Genomic DNA, 18,297 nt, shown 5'->3' with positions numbered 1-18,297 from the left:
ATACAAGAGCAATTAAGTATTGAGAAAACATCACAGCCCAGCCCAGATCAAGTCCATGAATCCAATATTAGCCCCTATATCTGATACCAATCTATAAAGTCCTCTTGAGACTCATGAAACACATGAAATGACACCAAATGCAGGAAGATCACAGGCCAGTGGGTGGAAAGCTTTGTGGATCTAGTGGCGGTGTAAGCATCTCAGTGCTGGCAGGGGTCTCTATGTGGCTCCCCCATCTCAGGGCACTAGCATAGCTCCATGTGTCTTAGCTTGAATGTCTCCCAGGGAGTGTGTGTGTCTTGTCTCCAGCATACTCTTTATCTCCTTAGTGCCTCCAAATGCAGTCATCAAGCTGTGACCTGATTGACAGGCTAAATACTCCACTTTCACTCTTATGTATCAAATCAACAACAGATTGTATAACTACCAGTCATGTTTTGAGTGCCCTCTGACCTGAGGTGATCATCTTCAGGCACTCTCTCTGACAATGGTCTGCTTCTCTTCCTTGGGGCTTCAGTTTGGACAAGGTTCTAGTGCTCTGCATAAGGCTTTCAGCCACTAATTCCTCCAAAGTGGACAGCCATTTCTTCTTCATAAGCTTTGCTTCGACTAAAAGCTCCACTGAAACCTTGTCACTTTAGGTGACTGCTAGCATTTGAAATAAAAATAGCACAGTTTCCAGCATCACAGCAACACACAAGCTATCACAGCAGGACAAGCTAACAAACAAGTGGTGAGTTTGTCCATAGAATCTTTCAATATTATAATCCAGGGCTTGATTATTCCTTTATCTATTTTGGGTTGAGATATGCTCATTATGGTCTTCTTTTTTGTTTTTGGCTTTCTAACTCCAAGTCTTTGGATATTTAGCTATAAAACTTTACTTTGTCTTTTAATGTCATCCTACAACTCATCAGGTCCTTTGCCATTACTGTTCAATGTGCGCAATTTGTTCTTGAGACAGTCTTGTATTTGCGTGGATACACTCAGTCATATCTAAGCTGTTGCAGACTTGCTTTCATTTTCATCAGCATCAACCTGAAGTTATATATGAACAAATGCACTTACCTACGATGAATCTGTTCCACAGATGCATGACTAGTCTACAGCTAGCCATGTTTTAGCTGATGTCGGGCTTTATTGTCTTGTTCTACTGATGCAGTCAATTTGAGGCCTGTGTATTTCATCTGGGAAGGTGCACAGGTACAGTTGCTGTGTATGTTGCTGATTAATGAATTGAATGATCTTACAAATTTCCATGATGCACTATGTAGCTCTGTTTCTGTCACCAAGGCCTATTTTCCCATTACTAATCTTTCATTGTTTCCAACTTTCAAATTATAACCACCAATAATTATCGATTCATCTTGATCAGGTTTTAGATTTAGTGGCTGGGGTGAATAATACGTGTATTAACTAGTTTCTGGTATGTGTACACATATTATCCTATTGCTGATGACGCTGTACTTCAAAATAGATCATGAGATGTTCTTGGTGATGATGAATGAAACACCATTCCTCTTGAATTTGTCATTCTCAGCACAGTAAATCTTATGACTCTCCAACTCAAAATAGCCAATATCAATAAATTTCAACTCACTAATGTCTACATTATTGATCTTTTTGTACTTCTTCTTATTTTTGATGGCTTCTAATTTCCATAGACCCATGTTTTTTTGTAAACTCCACTTCCAAATTGTTAATAGATGTCTGTAGCTGTTTCTTTTCATTTTGAGTCATGCCTATGTGCTTTTCCGAATTTGTATTTTGAGTTTCTTTTGACATAGGGGACACATCTTCTTGCATTATATCTTGAATGTGATGTTTTTCGGTGGTGAATCCCTCAGTTATATACAGTATATTCATTCTCCCTAGTTTAGTCTTAGTGTGGAAATTCTGCTGAAGCCACGCACCATGAGTTACCTTGCTAAAGTCATATTTTATCTCCTATTATAATTCTTCTATGAATGCATCAAAATATCGATCTTTTGTGTAAGCCAAATGTATAGCGGATATTTCCCTTTGTCTCAAACATTTGTTTCTTATGTCTGCACTTTCTTTCCTGCCCAGCCCAGATCCTGAGCCGCCTGACTTCAACAGCTGACATTCACAGAGCTGTGAGCTCCCAGAACTTCTCCAAGGGCTCTGCACACACGAGTGTGCCAGCACAAGCCCTTGGGCGGTTCCTCAACTAATTTGTATAGTAACTTTCATTTGTAACGAGCTAAAGTTGAGTTTTTATCTTTTAGGAACAGTCAAATCTGCTCTCATAGCTCGCCAGCTCTCTCTTTCTGATATTGAATGCAAAGTTTACTAGTATAATTAGTATACATATACAATCTATGTCACAAAAAGTGTAACCGATTAAAACAAACTGAATCTCTATACACAACTCTGAAGCGCAAATAGACTTTTGTTTTGAAATCCCCTGTTTTTCATATTGTGTCTTTGGGCTGAGGGTTTCCTCTAACCACAATATGATGTGTTTGGGGTTTCTATGGTCTGTTTTGGCATTTCAACACATGGAACACCTGCCTGAGATAGTCTCCTTGATGCCACAAACAGCTTGCGGGGCAAGAATTTATTATTGAATGAGTCTTATTCATGCTGTTTAAATGAAAGAAGGAACTCCACCAATGGTTTCTTCAGCTTAGTAACTGGCATATTTTATAGTTTTATCTAACTTTTATTTCCCCCATCTGCATAAGTGACTTTATTTCTCTCATGCTGAAATTTGGAGACTAATACTTCTTAAATGAATCTTTGTGGAATTTTTTTTTCTTTCAACTTTTGTTCTTCTCACAAACCTCTTGTGAACTTTTCCATTCTGCTGATATTCTTCAGACTAAAACACTTTCAAGAAAATTAAATGATCTCAAAAAGGAAGAAGAAAGGAAAAGCTGGGATTAAAGAGACTGAGAAACAACATTACGCAGCTGCTTGAGGAAAAAAATATGGTGACTTAGACTGAATGGTTTATACATCATTGAAAGCATATCCTTAAATTTTAACTTTCTAAATATTCCCTATCTATCTCCTGAAGCACTACTGAAGATCCAGATCCTTTCTCTGCCGGTTCCATTGAATCTTGTGGTCATAATGAATCAGTAAACTAATAATATGAAGACAAGGTCTTTGAGTTCCTTATATGATTCCAAATAACAATGGGGAAGGAATATGAGGATATTTCAACAAGTTTGTGTATAAGTGGACTTAGTACATAAAAATATATCAACTTTTTTCTCAAATAAGCTCCATAATGATCAAATACTTATACAAGTGAAGATGCCATTCATTTTGTTTATCCCTAGAGAACTGGAGGTTCTGTGAATAAAATCATGTCAAGGAAGTTCTCTTTAATCAGTGACTGATGAAAAATAATTGTTCTTGAAAGGTATCATTTAAGATTAGGAAACAAAAATAACCAAAAAATAGCCAAATCAGAACCATAAGTTGGATTCCAAATGGTTTCCCATCAAAACACTTCTTAAGTGTATTGTTTGATGAGAATTATGAGCAGGAACTTTGTTATTGTGGAAGATAATTCTCTAATGACACTTTCCCAGGGGTTTTTCTGCTAAAGCATTGGCTAACTTTCTTAAAGAATTCAGAAAATGAGGAATTGTTCTTAGAGCCTCCTGAAAATCAACAAGCAAAATGCTTGAACATCTTCCAAATTATCACCATGATCTTTGCTATACACCTGTCGACTTTCACGTAGACTGGACAACTTCTATCTCTTGGTAGCAATTGCTGCGAGTGTGGTTTACCTTCAGGTAATACCGGTGAAGTCCTATTTTATATCCTATTACACTTCTTCTAAGAAATGCTTCCGAATCTTGATCCCATTTCCATTGAGAGCTATTTTCTTGTCTTCAGTTGACCTTGGCACAGCTTTGGCACCCAGAGTAGAAAAAAAAACTTTATTTTTTCATCTTTAATTTCTACTTCAATTTTCAGTCAGAATTTTGTCATCTGAACCACTAGAGATGTCTACAGTGCTGGCTATTGTTTCTATTGTTAGTTGCTATTTCTCTTTAATCAGGCCATAAACAAGATTGCTTCTTAGAAAATTGATGTGGATGGCCTGCCACCGCTGGCTGCATCTTCAACATCACTTTCCTTCCGTTAAAAATTAGTCAGCCATTTAGGAACTGCTGGTTTCTTGGAGGCAATGTGATCATAATTTTTTAAAGGCACCAATTATTGAGTCATCCTTCCATTCCAGCTTCACTCTAAAATTTATGTTTGTTCATGCTTCAACTGTAACTGAATTTTTGTTGCTTGTAGAGGGCCTCTTTTCAAACTGAGATCTTATCCTTTGTATTTTGCCATATGTTAGTAAAATTTATTTTCTTGCAAAAATGTTTTGAAATCCATGAATACTTTCTTCATACTATGCATTTTCCATCAACTTTTTGAAGATGATTGGAGTATTTCTCCTTTATATTCACGAAAGTGTTCTAATTTTTCTTTCTACTTCTGCAAGCAAGTAAAATTGTCTTTCAAAGGCCATGGTGTGCTGGATAACATTCATGTATTAAAAATTTCTTTCCTTAGCTTTCCATCCATCACAGATTGTAGGGTCTAGGGGAGGTAGATATATTAATATATATGAATAACAAGTGTCAATTAATATAATGTAACAACTTACACCAAGGCCCATCTCACAACATTTGTGTGACAGGTAGGTTTATTGTGTCAACCTGGCCTATTGACACATGCGGGGTTAATAACGTTGCAGTTTAATTTAAGGGCAAAAAGATAAATGGCTCAGAGAGCTCTGCCTTTCTGTCTCTTGCTTTCTGATGATCAGACTAGTGTGCAGCTGCTTTAACTAGTTCTCAACTAGTTAAACTCAACTTTCAAGCTACACTACCTGTGGGACACCCAACCTGTAGACCGTGTGTCCCTACAGTTTAAGGTTTTTTAGAGACCTACTTTGCCACACTGCTGGTGTGTACATCACTCGAGCTAGGGACCATCAGATGCTGTCATCTGGATAGCTGTTGTTGACCTACCCTGCTGTTTGCTGTCTGTGGCTAGACTGTCCATAAGACTCAATTGTCTTCTTCCTTGACTTGTACCAGCAGCCCTCGTGAGTTGAAGGACTGGCAATATATTAACTATTTCATGGAAGTGAGTTGAACTGAGCCCTCAGTACTGCTCGGTGGACTAATTAGCTGTTTGTTTCATTGTGTGATATATAGATATATATTCATAAGTGTTCTGATTTTGTTTCATTAGAGAAACCTGTCTAGCACAGTTTTCTCATTTGCTTGCTTTTACTATTTTTGAATATATAATAATCAACTCGTGTAAACTGATATCACATTGAAAAATTAGTATCAATTGAACTTGGAGAAAGTGGTGCAGTGTTTAAGCACTTGACTGCTGACACATGGTTTTGTAAAGATTATAGCCTTGCAAGGTACCTTTGATATAGTAGTTTAAGCACTGGTCTGTTAACCAAAAGGTTGGTGATTTTAACCCATCAGCCATTCTGCAGGAGAAAGTTTGAGTCTAAAAATATTAACCTCAGAAACTTTATAGAGATGGTATATATTATTCTGTATAGTGATCATAAATTGGAGTCAACTTGACCACAGAGGGTTTGCTTTTGTCTTTTGAATTACTTCATGAGGGATTGCTGTTGTCATTAGGTGCCATTGAGTTGCTCATGACTCACAGCTACCTGCTATACAACAGAACTAAACACTGGCCAGTCCTATGTCATCCTCATGATTGAATAAAACACCCTTGTAAATTTCTTAAATCAATCCTACTATTGTCCTAATTTATTTACCAGTCAATAAACTTAGTGATGAAGATTGAAGAATCTACCACTGTCTTCAGTCTAAAATGGATAAAACATGCAATTTAGATGCATTGATAATTATGGTCTCTGGAATGCCAAAGTTGGGAAAAAAGAGGAAGGAACAGTAGTTGGAAAATATGATGTTGATGATAGACATGAAGCTGGAGATCACAATTACTCAAGCATACCAAATACCTTCTTTCAATAACATAAACAGTCACCAGGCACATAGTGTTCTTCAGATGGAAAACACAGAAATAAAATTGACGGTATCTGTGGGAAAAGATTATGGAGAAGCTCAATATGAGCAGCTAAAACCAGGCCAGGGCCTGACTGTGCAGCAGACCACCATTTGCTCACAGGTAAGCTCATGCTGAAGCTGAAGAAAATTAAAGCAATTCCACAAGAGTGAAAATATGACTTTGCATTTACCTATCTGAATTTCTCGAACATTTCAAGAACAGATTTAATACATTTAACACTAATGGCAAAAGATATAATGAGCTGTGGAAGGACATTCAGAATATCATTCATGAAGAAAGCAAAACGTCATTACAAAGAGAGGAGAGAGAAAAGATTGAATGTATGTCAGAAGAGGCTCTGAAACTTGCTCTTAATCATACCATAGCTAAAGTAAATGGGGAAAAAATCAAAGCCTTGGATTGCAACACTGAAAATTTCCAATGGCAAAAATATTGAATGACATAGAAACATCAAAAGAAGATGGAAAGAAGGCACAGAGTCACTGTACCAAAAAGAAATAGTCGAAATTCCACTATTTTAAGAGGTAGTATATGAGGAAGAACCAATGGTGTTGAAAGAAGTTGAAGGTGTGCTGAAAGCATTAGCCAAAAGAAGGCTCCCAGAGAGTATGGAATCACAGTTGAAATTCTTGCACAACCTGAGGAAGAACTGGCCGTGCTCATCTACCTATGCCAAGAGAATCGGGAGACAGTTACTTGGTCCACTGACTGGAAGAGATCCATATTTGTATCCATTCCAAATTAGCATGACTCAACAGAATACACATACAGATTAATGTCATTCATACCATAAGCAAGTAAAACTCGTGAAGATCATCCAATAATGGTTGCAGCAATATATTGACAGGGAGCTGCCAGAGTTCAGGCCAGATTGAGAAGAGGACTTGGAACAAAGGATATCATTATTGTTTTTAGTCTGGAAGCTCCATACTGAAACCTTGGAACAAAGGATATCATTATTGAAATCAGATGAATTTTGGCTGAAAGTAGAAAATGCCAGTAAGATGTCAACTAGTGTTTCACTGATTATGTCAAGCTCATTGGACTGTCTGGATCTAAACAAACTGTAAATAACCTTGAGAGGAATGGGAATCCAGGACACCTAACTGTGCTCATGTGGTACTTGCAAATAGATTGAGGCTGTTATGTGAACAGAATGGGAAAGTCTGCTTGATTTAAAATGAGAAAAGGTGTCCATCAAGGCTGTATGCTCTCACCATCGTTGTTCAGTCTGTATGCTGACAAAACAGCAGAGAGGTTAGATTATATGAAAAAGAATGTAGCATCACAATCAGAGGAAATTTTATTAACAACCTTTGATATGCAGATGATACAACCTTGATTTCTGAAAGTGAGAAGGACTTGAAGCATTTGCTGATGAAGACCAAGAATTTTAGCCTTCAGTATCAAGTACAACACAATAAAAGGACCCACATCCTCACAACTCTACCAGTAGGTACAACTATAATGTCATGATAAATGGTTAAAAGACTGAATTTTTGTTAAGACAAAAATGTGTCTTTTTCTTGCTTGGATCCACAATTAATACTCATGGAAGCATATTCAAGAGATCAAAAGACACATTGCATTGGAAAAATCTGATGCATAAGATCTCTTTAGAGTGTTGAAAAGCAAGGGTGTTACTTTGAGGGCTAAGGTGCACCTGACTCAAACCAAGGTATTTTCCATAGACTCTTACGCATGTGAAAGCTGGAAGATGGAAAAAAGAATTGATGCGATTGAATTCTGGTGCTGGTGAAGACTGTTGAAAGAACCACGGATTTCCAAAAGAATCAATAAATTTGTCTTAGAGGAAGTACAGCCAGAACATTCCATAGAGGCAAGGATTTCAAGCGTTCCTCACATGCCATTTGAATTTGCTGCCAGAAGAGGCCAGTCCCTGGAGAAAAACATCACAGCTGGGTAGCATAGAGGGGCAACGAAAAAGAGGAAGTCCCTTGACAAGATTGATTGACACAGTGGCTCCAACCACAGGCACAAACGTAAGGACAATTATGAGGTTTCTCCTGGACTGGGCAGTGTATCTCAGTTGTTCATGGAGGCACTAGGAGTGGGAACCAACTTGATGGCTCCCCCTCCTGCAAATACCTTTCTGAGTTTTGCAATTTAATCTTACAAAGTTAGTGGGACTTACCTCCAGAGTTATTTACCCAGCCTACTAATTTTTTCACCTTTTCATTGCATTGTTGTTCCCAGCCTTGAGCTGTTGTTGTTTACAGGTGCCATCTAATCGGTTCTGACTCATCGTAACCCTATGTACAACAGAACAAAACACTGCCTGCTCCTACCTCATCATTGACGATTTCCTGCTTCTGCTCTTTAGACCTTCAGTATCTGACAATGTTTCAATGCTTTCCATAAGATTTTCCACAGCTGATTCCCCTGAAGTGTACAGTCAATTCCTTCTCAGTTGGCTGTTTTCAGTCTGGAAGCTCTACTGAAACCTGTTCACTTTGGGTGACCCTCCTGGCATCACAGCAGCACACACCACCACAGTAAGACACAAGCTAGACTAGACACAAGACACACCAGTGGTGGGGCCCTTAGCTAGTGTTCTATAATTTAGCAAACTTACAGTCTGCTCTCAAGTATATTAAAATCACTTGCCATGCTTTGTCTGCAGGCATTGATCTAATAACTTAAGTGAACCAATAAACTTAGAAATTAGTTAATGGGCATTAGGTGCTAATGGGGAGAGAAGCGTGAATACGTTTCCTTTGTTACAATAGCTGCAATTTGAAAAATGGTGATCTGAAAAAAATTCTCTAACTCTAACTCTAGATTGTGAATTTAAAACTATCAGACATGAGAAAAGGAACACATTTTTTAGGATCATCATGTCCGTCCTCAAATGTTACATGATATTCAACCCAAGTTTCTCTAAAATAGGCATGGGGAATTTAATGGGGAGAAATGTTTATCTTGGACCGAGCATATCTTAAAGGAATTTCATTAATTATTTCTTTAAAATCTTAACAATAACTATGTCTTGACTTGTTTTACAATGAAACTTAAAAAGATAGCTTTCTCGAGATATAATTAACATATCGTACAATTCAACATGCATTTGAATTGTGGTGCTGGAGAAGAACATTGAAAGTATCTCCGAAAAAATATGATCAGGATGCTCCTTAGTGGCAAGTACGGTAAGACTTAATCTTAGATAGGTGGGACATGCGGTCAAGAGAGACCAGTCCCTTAAAAAGGACATCCTACTTGGAAAAAGGCAGGGGCAGTGAAAAAGAGGAAGGTCTTCCATGATATGGCTTGAAATAGTGGCTCCCACAATGGGTTCAGGCAGCGGAACAACTGTGAGGGTGCCTTAGCATCATGCAGTGCTTTGTTCTACTGTGCGTGCAGAGGGTCGCTATGGATTGGAACAGACTCAATGACACTCAACAACAACAAGAATGATTCAGTAGTTCAACCATATTAAGAAAGTTGTGTAATCACCACAACGATCAACTTTGGAGCTTTGCTTCCTCTTCATACCTATAGTTGTTGACTCCCTATTCCCCCCACCTCGAATCTTCCCTTCTAGTCTTCTAGGTCATTATTATTCCAGTTACTGTCTGACATTAAAGCTATTCCAATACCTAGACTGTGGTGAGAGGGAATTCACTGGAGACTCAATTCATGCAGGGTTCATGCAAATGGATGTGGGGCTTCCTTTTCAGCCACAGTGTCTCAAACAGCAGGTTTTTAAATTTAAGCTCGGATCCCATCCTCTTATGGATACATTTTGAGCTCTTCTGATGGGAGGCCTAACAGAAAAAAAAGTAATTCTGTGTAATCTCATAAGAAGATCATGGAAGATCACGGATTATGGGTGCTATAATAAAATGTGGTGAAGAAATCAGATGGTGCTCAGCTGTCAGAAAGAAGAGCATCTAGGGTCTTAAAGGCTTGTCTTAAAACAAGGAGCTGTATCAGTGGGCTAAGTCCATGTGGAAGAAGCAGTGTAAAGGAGGAGCTAAGAAATAGTGTTAGTGAATGAATCAAGTACAAAATAGTGATAACCACTAATGACCTAAATTCAATATGTTCCTGTTTTTTAATTAATTTTTTCTACAATATTAGTTGTAGAACTCATGATAAAAGCTCCCTAAGCAGAAATGCGATTAAAGTTGCATATTTAAACATGTTGAATTGGTCAGTACTCTGTGAACAATAATGACAACAATAATGAGGATAATAAGTATAGAAAGTTGGTTAACCAAGAGTTACACAGACTGACCAGTCTATTTCCACTGAGGAAATGAAGCATGGATTTATAGTTGAGAGAAGGAAAATAATTTTCCTATTAAACCAAGGATACGCCAATTGCTGCATATAAATATACAAATAAACTATAAAGATGAATCAATTCACTGGACAATCTGAAACTCTAAGCCTTCCATATTAAACTAAATTTTAAATAAGCACTGTGAGTAATGTATGTAGCCCACCTAGATGGACAATCCTTATCTGGGTTAAAGCTAAATGATAGGGTTGCTGTTTAAGGAACTATAATAATTTTGTATTGAATTTTATGGCATTTCTTATTTCCGTTAATCCATGTGGCATCCTTGTAAACAATGGGTACTGTTAAAATAAAAACAAAAAGAAAAAAGTAACACCAAAAATAAAAAGCAAAACAAGGAAATTGGGGACAAAGAAAGAATAGTTAAGATCCACTAACTTAAAAAACTGAACTATATATTCTTTCCATGGTAAAAAAGTGGAGGAACTTGATTCCGATATTGTAGCACTCCTGTCAGTATACTTAGTCATCCCCAAAAGCCTTTACCACAGTACCACTGCACGGAATGTTCCACTCAATATTCACAGATCCTAAAGGCTTTGGAACATATCTGTATAGGCCTTAACACTCCCAAATGGATAAAGATTAAGATATGCTCATGATGCCATGCTAAATTAAGCATGATTGTCGGCCAAAGTGTGGGCCAGGCATGTGTCAATATGTCAATATGACTCATCAAGTCATATCATCTATATGTGTTTGATCTTCTAAACTATATTGTAGTTTTTTCCAGAAAGGGACTCTGTCCTTAAATCTTGTAGATTCCTCATAGAACTTTGTACCGTATGAGAGGTACTACAAAATAATTGATTCCCTACTACATGCCAGGTAATGCTCTAGATCCTTCTCAAAATTCTATTAAATAGGTATTCACATTATCCTCTCCATGAAGAGGAGAAAACTGAGATCAAAAGAATGTTAGCAACTTTTAGTCCAAAAGCCAGCTAGTAAGAATAGAACTTGAGTTTGAATCCAGGCAGTCTGCTTCTAGAGCCTGCAACACTGACCATTGCATCACAATATCTTTCTCTTGGAAAAGCCTTGGTGGTATAGCTGGTTATGAGTCAGACTACTAACTGAAAGGTCAGAAGTTCAAACCCACTAGCACCTTCTCAGGAGATAGATGAGATTTGCTACTCTATAAAAATGGATAGCCTTGGGGACCCATTGGGGCAATTCTACCCTGCCCAACTGGGTCAATATGAGTCAGAATCAACTCTATGGCAGTGAGGGTATTTATTTTCAAATAATGTTTGATGAATATGATATGCCAATGCAAACTTAAAGTTATAGGTATTCACGCGTACGTGAAATAGATGAAAACAAGATGCTCAGAGAAGAAAAAGTAATTTCATCAATAGCATACAGCTAGCAAATGGTGAGGTTAATATTCAGATATAAAAATTTTATTTGTTTTTTTTTAATTCTGTTTCTATAATCATTATATCATGGTACTACCGCCTGAGTACATTTTCATTCTTGTAGAAATACATACTAACATTTTGCATCCTGTAGGACTTCACCAGGAATCACGCAGGTATTTTTTCCAACACAGAGTAGAACAATCTGGATCCCTCTGTAAGGCTGTTTCAGGAAGACTGAGACAACAGCAGATCGCTCAAAGAACATCTACACAAAGACGAAGCTGCTGTGGTTCTCTTAGCGCCAGCCCTTTAGACTTAAGTCATCCCACTCAACAGGGTGTGGTCACCAAGATGCCCTCAGGGGTTCTGACAACTAGAGTTTATCGGTGGAACACAAGAGAGTAAACAGCCTCAAAAAACCCTTCTCCTTCATGATTTAAAAATGAATGAACAATAAATGGTTTACATTCTTCTTATTTATTAATTTTCTTATGTTTGAAATGAACTTGTATGTCATTGAAGACACCAAATCCACTTCCCATTGAAGCCACTCTGACCAATATTCGATCCAAGAGGTAAGGTCTCTGGAGGGTTTATGTTTGTTTGCAAAAGCAATTTTAATTTTTTTCCTTTCCGTTAAACTTTCCATCTGTTTTCTTCTCCCTTCCATCTTTCCCCTCTCCCTTTGCCCTTTAAAAGTTCTTTGTAAAGTGTTTAATGCATGACGAGGTACATGTAATCAAAGAGTAAGACAAAATACACCAGAAAATAAGTGAATGAAAAACATTAAGAATGGAAATGTAAATTAAATACAAGGCATTTCTGAAAAGAATAATACATTAAATAGATAAAATATTAGATGATATGAAAAATACAGCAAAGGGCATGGGCTGATCTAGGGCACAATTGAGAATAATAAAGTGAGGGTTAATAGATAAATTATTAGACATATCATAAAATATAAGATAAATAGACTGAACCTTGTGTATGTGTATTTAATAAATATGAAGACAAAAAAGAACACAGATAAGAGAATATACATACAAAAGCATAACAAATATTTTAATACAATGCTTGAAACTCTGGAAAATAAAGATATAAATGTCATAATAAGTTAAGATAAAATCTCAAGGAAAGTACCTTAAAACAATAAAGTAAATAGATAGGGAAAGACATATTGGGAAAACGTTTCTAAAAGAGAAAGCAAAGTTTGTAATATTAATATTAAAGTGAAACTAAATGAGGGTAATAAAAATTAAAATAAATATATATTAAAATTGAAAATATGAAAAGAACACAAAAGTAGTAAACTACATGGTTAATTCAAAAAGCATAGCTATAAACTCATAGATTCTTTTATTAAATAAAATTAACAAGGTAAGGAATTATTGATTATCAACACATCTGTCACAACAGGGGGAAAATGAAGTTGTCGAAGATTTCATTTTACCAGCACAGATTTAATGCGTTAAATCTGAGCTAAACACTAATGACAGCAATCTAAGTTAATGCTTCAAGCCTGAATTTCTGATATCAAAAAATTATATGGGAAAATATTGAGTGATGCAGGCGACATCAAAAGAAGATAGAAAGGACACACGTAATCTCTGTACCCGAAAGAAGGCCATATTCCTATGTCCCCTCGACTGTGCAACAGCAGTCGACTGTGTGGATCAACACTGGCGATAGCCTTGCAAAGAACGGGAATTGCAGCACACCTAACTGTGCTTATGTGGGAACTGCACAGTTCTCTATAGGTGGCTGTGGGCACAGTACAAGGAACCAGTGCATGATTTAAAATCGAGAAAAGTATATGTCAGGATGGTATCCGCTCACATACTTCTGTAATCTTTATGCAGAGCAGATAATCAGAGCAGCTGGATTCTAGGAAGAAGAATGTGGCCTTGGTATGGGAAGAAAGCGTATGCCTGTATGCAGATAACACGACCTTGCTTGCTGGAAACGAAGAGGACTAGAATCCTGGGCTGATGAAGATCAAGCATTTCTGCCATCAGTGCAGCCTGAATGTGCAGAAACCAAAATTCCTCACAACTGGACCCATAAGTAACAACATCATGATAAGCCAGGAAAGCATTGAGGTTGTCAAGGATTTTGTCTTGCTTGGACCCACACTCCATGCTCATGGACACAACAGTCAAGAGATCCAAAAATGCATGGAACTGGGTAAATCTACCACACAAGAATGCTTTTAAGTGTTGAAAGCAAGGACATGACTTTAACAGTTGAGGTGCTCCTGATCCAAGCTACTGTATTTTAATCACTGTATGACATTGAATAAGGAAATCAAAGAAAATTCAATGCATTGGAACTATGGTGTTGGCTAAGAATATTGAAAATACCATGCACTGCCAAAAAAAACCCCAAAAACCTACAAATGAATCTGTCCTAGCAGAAGTAGAGCCAAAATTCTCCTTAGAGGCAAGGATGGCAAAACTTGGTCTTTTACAATTTGAACATGTTCTATGGACACACAAGTCCCTGTAAAAGTACAAGCTTGGTAAAGTGTAAGGTCAGGGAAACAGAGGAAGGCCCTCAACCAGATGGATCGACACAGTGACTGCAAAAAAACATAACAAGGGTGACAATGGTGCAGGGTTGGGTGGTGTTCTGTTCTGTTGCACATAGCATCCTTATGAGTGAGTGGGAACTGATTTGATTTGAAGGCAACTCACAACACAGTAACTCTTATAAGGACACATCCCACACTAGAATCTCATAAATTAAGCTCTGATACTATTTCCTCCCTTGAATTTGGCTTATATAATTTACAGTCCTTGATCCTAGGATCACAGATGTTGGTGTCCTTCTTACATCTGGATTTAGTTGATGTCTCACTGACACGGCTTTTTGTTTGAAACAAGCCTTTAAGACACCAGGCACTATATTATCTGATAGCCAGGCATCATCTGATTTCTTCACCACACTTTGCTATTGCACCCATATCTTCTGCATTTCCTTCATGAGGGTCAGTATTGAGCAGGGATATATGATAAGAACTAGTTGTTCTTAGATTGGAGCCAGGTTTATTTGTGAGCCTAAAATCCATTCCTGAATCTCTGCATTCTTATCGGCCTCTGGTTCACCTTGGAGATACCCTTATTAATTTATGGTGACATAAGGAACTTCTGTTTACAGTGACATTGATTGCTGATGCCATTAATTTTTTAAAAAAACATTTGAAAGAGGGAGATTGAACATGTGATGGCTAACCACATATTGCAATACCTAGATTATGTACTTGTACAGAATAAATCCTTATGTGACTGGATATTATTTGCCCCAACAATAGGAGTTGGTGGCCATGCAAAACTTACAGTAATGTTCATGGACAATGGCAGTCACAGGTCTGCCGGAAAAATACATATGTTAATACATCAAGTAAGGCTTTTAAGTAGTAAGCAAAAATATTAATCGGTCTACCAACAGTTCAATACTCTTGGTAGAGCTGTCTTCTGCTTCTACACATACCATATAATTTCAGTGTTAAGTCTTTAGGTTACTTATGTGTTTGAGGTAGTCTAGTTCACCTAGAGGGGTTTCCACATTGGATCCCACTGGTGGAGCCTTTGGAGCGTGTTGTATGCTGTGAAGTCCGGTGCTGTAGGGCACATGGCCTGGGTCTCCAGGGGGAAACTAATGACAATATGGCTTATTAGAAGCATAGTACCAAGCACACTCCCCACTTAAGGTCCTTAGAAGTGCTGTTAGTCATTTTCCGCCACTAGAAGTTGGTCCTACCCCTTTTTCTCCCAACAGACATGCACTTGTCTTCTCCCATCCATGTATGATCTCTTTCCTCCCTCCAGCCTTGACTTTCCCATCAGTATCCTTCATCAGTCTATAGGAATGTCTGAGAGTAGGGGGAGGAGTTGAAGTGGGGGGAGGCAGACCTCATCATATCTTTGCCTGGCGTCACTAAGAGGTCATCCTCCCCTCTCTTGAAAATCTGATCCCAGCTGAAGTGAGGGTGACAGTGGAAGCCCAAAATACTTTTGTAGGATCAACACAGGGAATCAGTCTGCGGGGATTTCCCTCTAACCACCATTGAGAAATGAGAATAACCTGGTTATCGGTCAGAGATTATTTGGGAGATAACTATAGTAGATTAAAATAATAAATCTGACTGGAATGGTTAAATGCTCTTCTTTTGATCCTCTCTGATACACGTTGGGCTTGATCGGCTGTTTAACATTTTCTGTTTTTGTTTTTTTCTCACATTGGTGTTTCTCTCTCTTGTATTTTGCCACTGCGGGTACCCCTCTTGAACCTTTTTTATGTGTTTTTCGTTTTTGGTGTATGAAACCAGGATAGAGCAACAACTAGAATAAGAGCTCCAGGGGTGTAAGATGGGAGAGCTGGGGCAGGGGATGGAAGTGGAGGGTAAGGGGGAGCTGATATCAAGGAGCTCAAAAAGGAAGAAAATGCTTCGAAAATTAGTTTAGTAGCAATTTGATAATACGGCTTATGTGATTGAACCATAGAATGATATAATGTCTGGATTGTGTCCTAATAAAATGGTTTTAGGACCAAAAAAAAAGGCACATCCTCAAGGAGGCATCGCCAGGCTACCACTTGATTGACAGGTCAGATGCCACTCCTACCTCTACCCCTTTTGACATAAAATCTAAGCACCACACTAGCTGATATCAAGAAAGCCAAAATCCTCACTAATTGACCAATAGACCCTGATACATGAAGAAAAGTTAGAAATTGTAAAGGATTTCGATTTACTTAGATCCAAAATCAACGATCATGGCAGGCCATAGTCAAGAAGTCAAAATGAAGTTTCTATAGTATTAGACAAATCTTCTATACAAGATCTCTTTTAAATGTTAAAGATCACAGATATTGCTCTGAGGATGCTGGTGCAACTGATCCAAGCCATGGTATTTGCAAGAATCTCATTTGCATGTGAAAGCTGGATAATGAATAAGGAAGGATGGACAAGAATTGTTGTGTTAGAATTACGATGCTGATGAAGACTATTGAGAGTACCATGAACCACTAAACTAGTGAAAAAAAATCTATCATAGAGAAAGTATAGTCATAATAATCATTGGAAGAATAATGAGATGTCCTCCCCCACACTCTCATTGACTACCGGAAGAGTACGGTCCCTACAAAAGAGCCTCATGCTTCGTCAGTGAGATGACGACCACCACGAAGAGCCTTGATGAGATGACTGACACAGTGGCTCTAATAGCAGCAGAACACACAGCAATGACTGGGAACACGGGCCAGGACTGGGCACCGTTTCCTTCCATGGTCTACAGGGTCGCTATGCGTTCCAGCCGGCTTGAAAACTATTCACAACCACAGCCCTTCCCTCAAAGAACCCTATGTCCTTCGATTTGTACCAAGTCATAAGAACAGTCAAGGAGTCCTTGTAGGGGATTTAATTGTTGTTGTTGTTGTTTTAAGCTGTGGAAAGCATAAGAAGTGTAGCAGGGCAGGGTTAGGCCTGAAGTGTATATGGTTGAAATTTCCCAATGAATTCTTATAGGGCAGCGCTTGCTCGCCTCAAAGAATGAGCAGATAGATGGACTGTGGTGGGAAAAAGTGTCATGAAGAATCTTTCTTGGTTCTTTTCCCACACTTCATTTGAATTTTCTGAAAGCTGCTTCTTGAAGAAAATTGATCAAGAGTGTTTCTGTTGCTGGACACCGCGGAGCGGGCTCTGACTCTTAGCAGCCTCGATACACGCGAAGGAACCGCAGCCTGGTTCTGTGCCCTCCTCAGACTTGTTCAATTTGAGCCCGGTGTTTGTGGCCAGTGTGTCAGTCTATCGCGTTGAGTGTCTTCCTCTTCTTCGCTGCCCTTGTACTCTAACAAGATTATCCTCTTGGAATTTCAAAATTCAGTTGCCACAACTTTCTGAGCTGACATCTACATTTAACCAGGCCAGTGGATCTCCACAGACTCACTATTTTGATTGAACCTGTTATTTTTTTTCTTTTTGAAGAAGCCCTAACAAGATTCCACTAAATGAATTACTGAAATAATTTGTCGGCAACCATCCACTGATTGCAGAAACATGTCTAAACATATTCTGTTTGGAATAAATCCATAAATGAATGAACTAGAACCAAGTAGCAATAATTTTTGGCTTATCTTCATATTTCTATTAACATTTTAAATACAGATTTATCCTGAAATCATATAACACACATATGTAGGTATACCTAATAAAATATATAAAACCCCAAACTCCAATCACCATCAAAATTTATTTTGAGAAACTTTGAAACATTTTAAAAGAAATTTTTACACTAGATTAAAAGTATTTTTCAAAATTAGGATTTCTATCACAAAAGAAAATAAAAGTCAACTCCTCAAAGATTTAGAAATTTTCTTTAAAAAAATAAATCAACTCAAAGTGTAAAATATCTGGAAAATAAAAATGACGGAGTAATATATATTCAAATATATTCAAAAACTGAATAAGGTGGTTTTCAAAACAAAATTTAGAGACTAAGAATTAGCTGTTTAAGCAAGGGAACGGAGCAG

Source organism: Echinops telfairi, unplaced genomic scaffold (genome assembly GCF_000313985.2).
Source record: "Echinops telfairi isolate 266 unplaced genomic scaffold, ASM31398v2 ScPeMD7_7469;HRSCAF=8507_1, whole genome shotgun sequence".
Classification (NCBI taxonomy): Eukaryota; Metazoa; Chordata; class Mammalia; order Afrosoricida; family Tenrecidae; genus Echinops; species Echinops telfairi.
Note: the sequence above shows the minus strand (reverse complement) of the source record.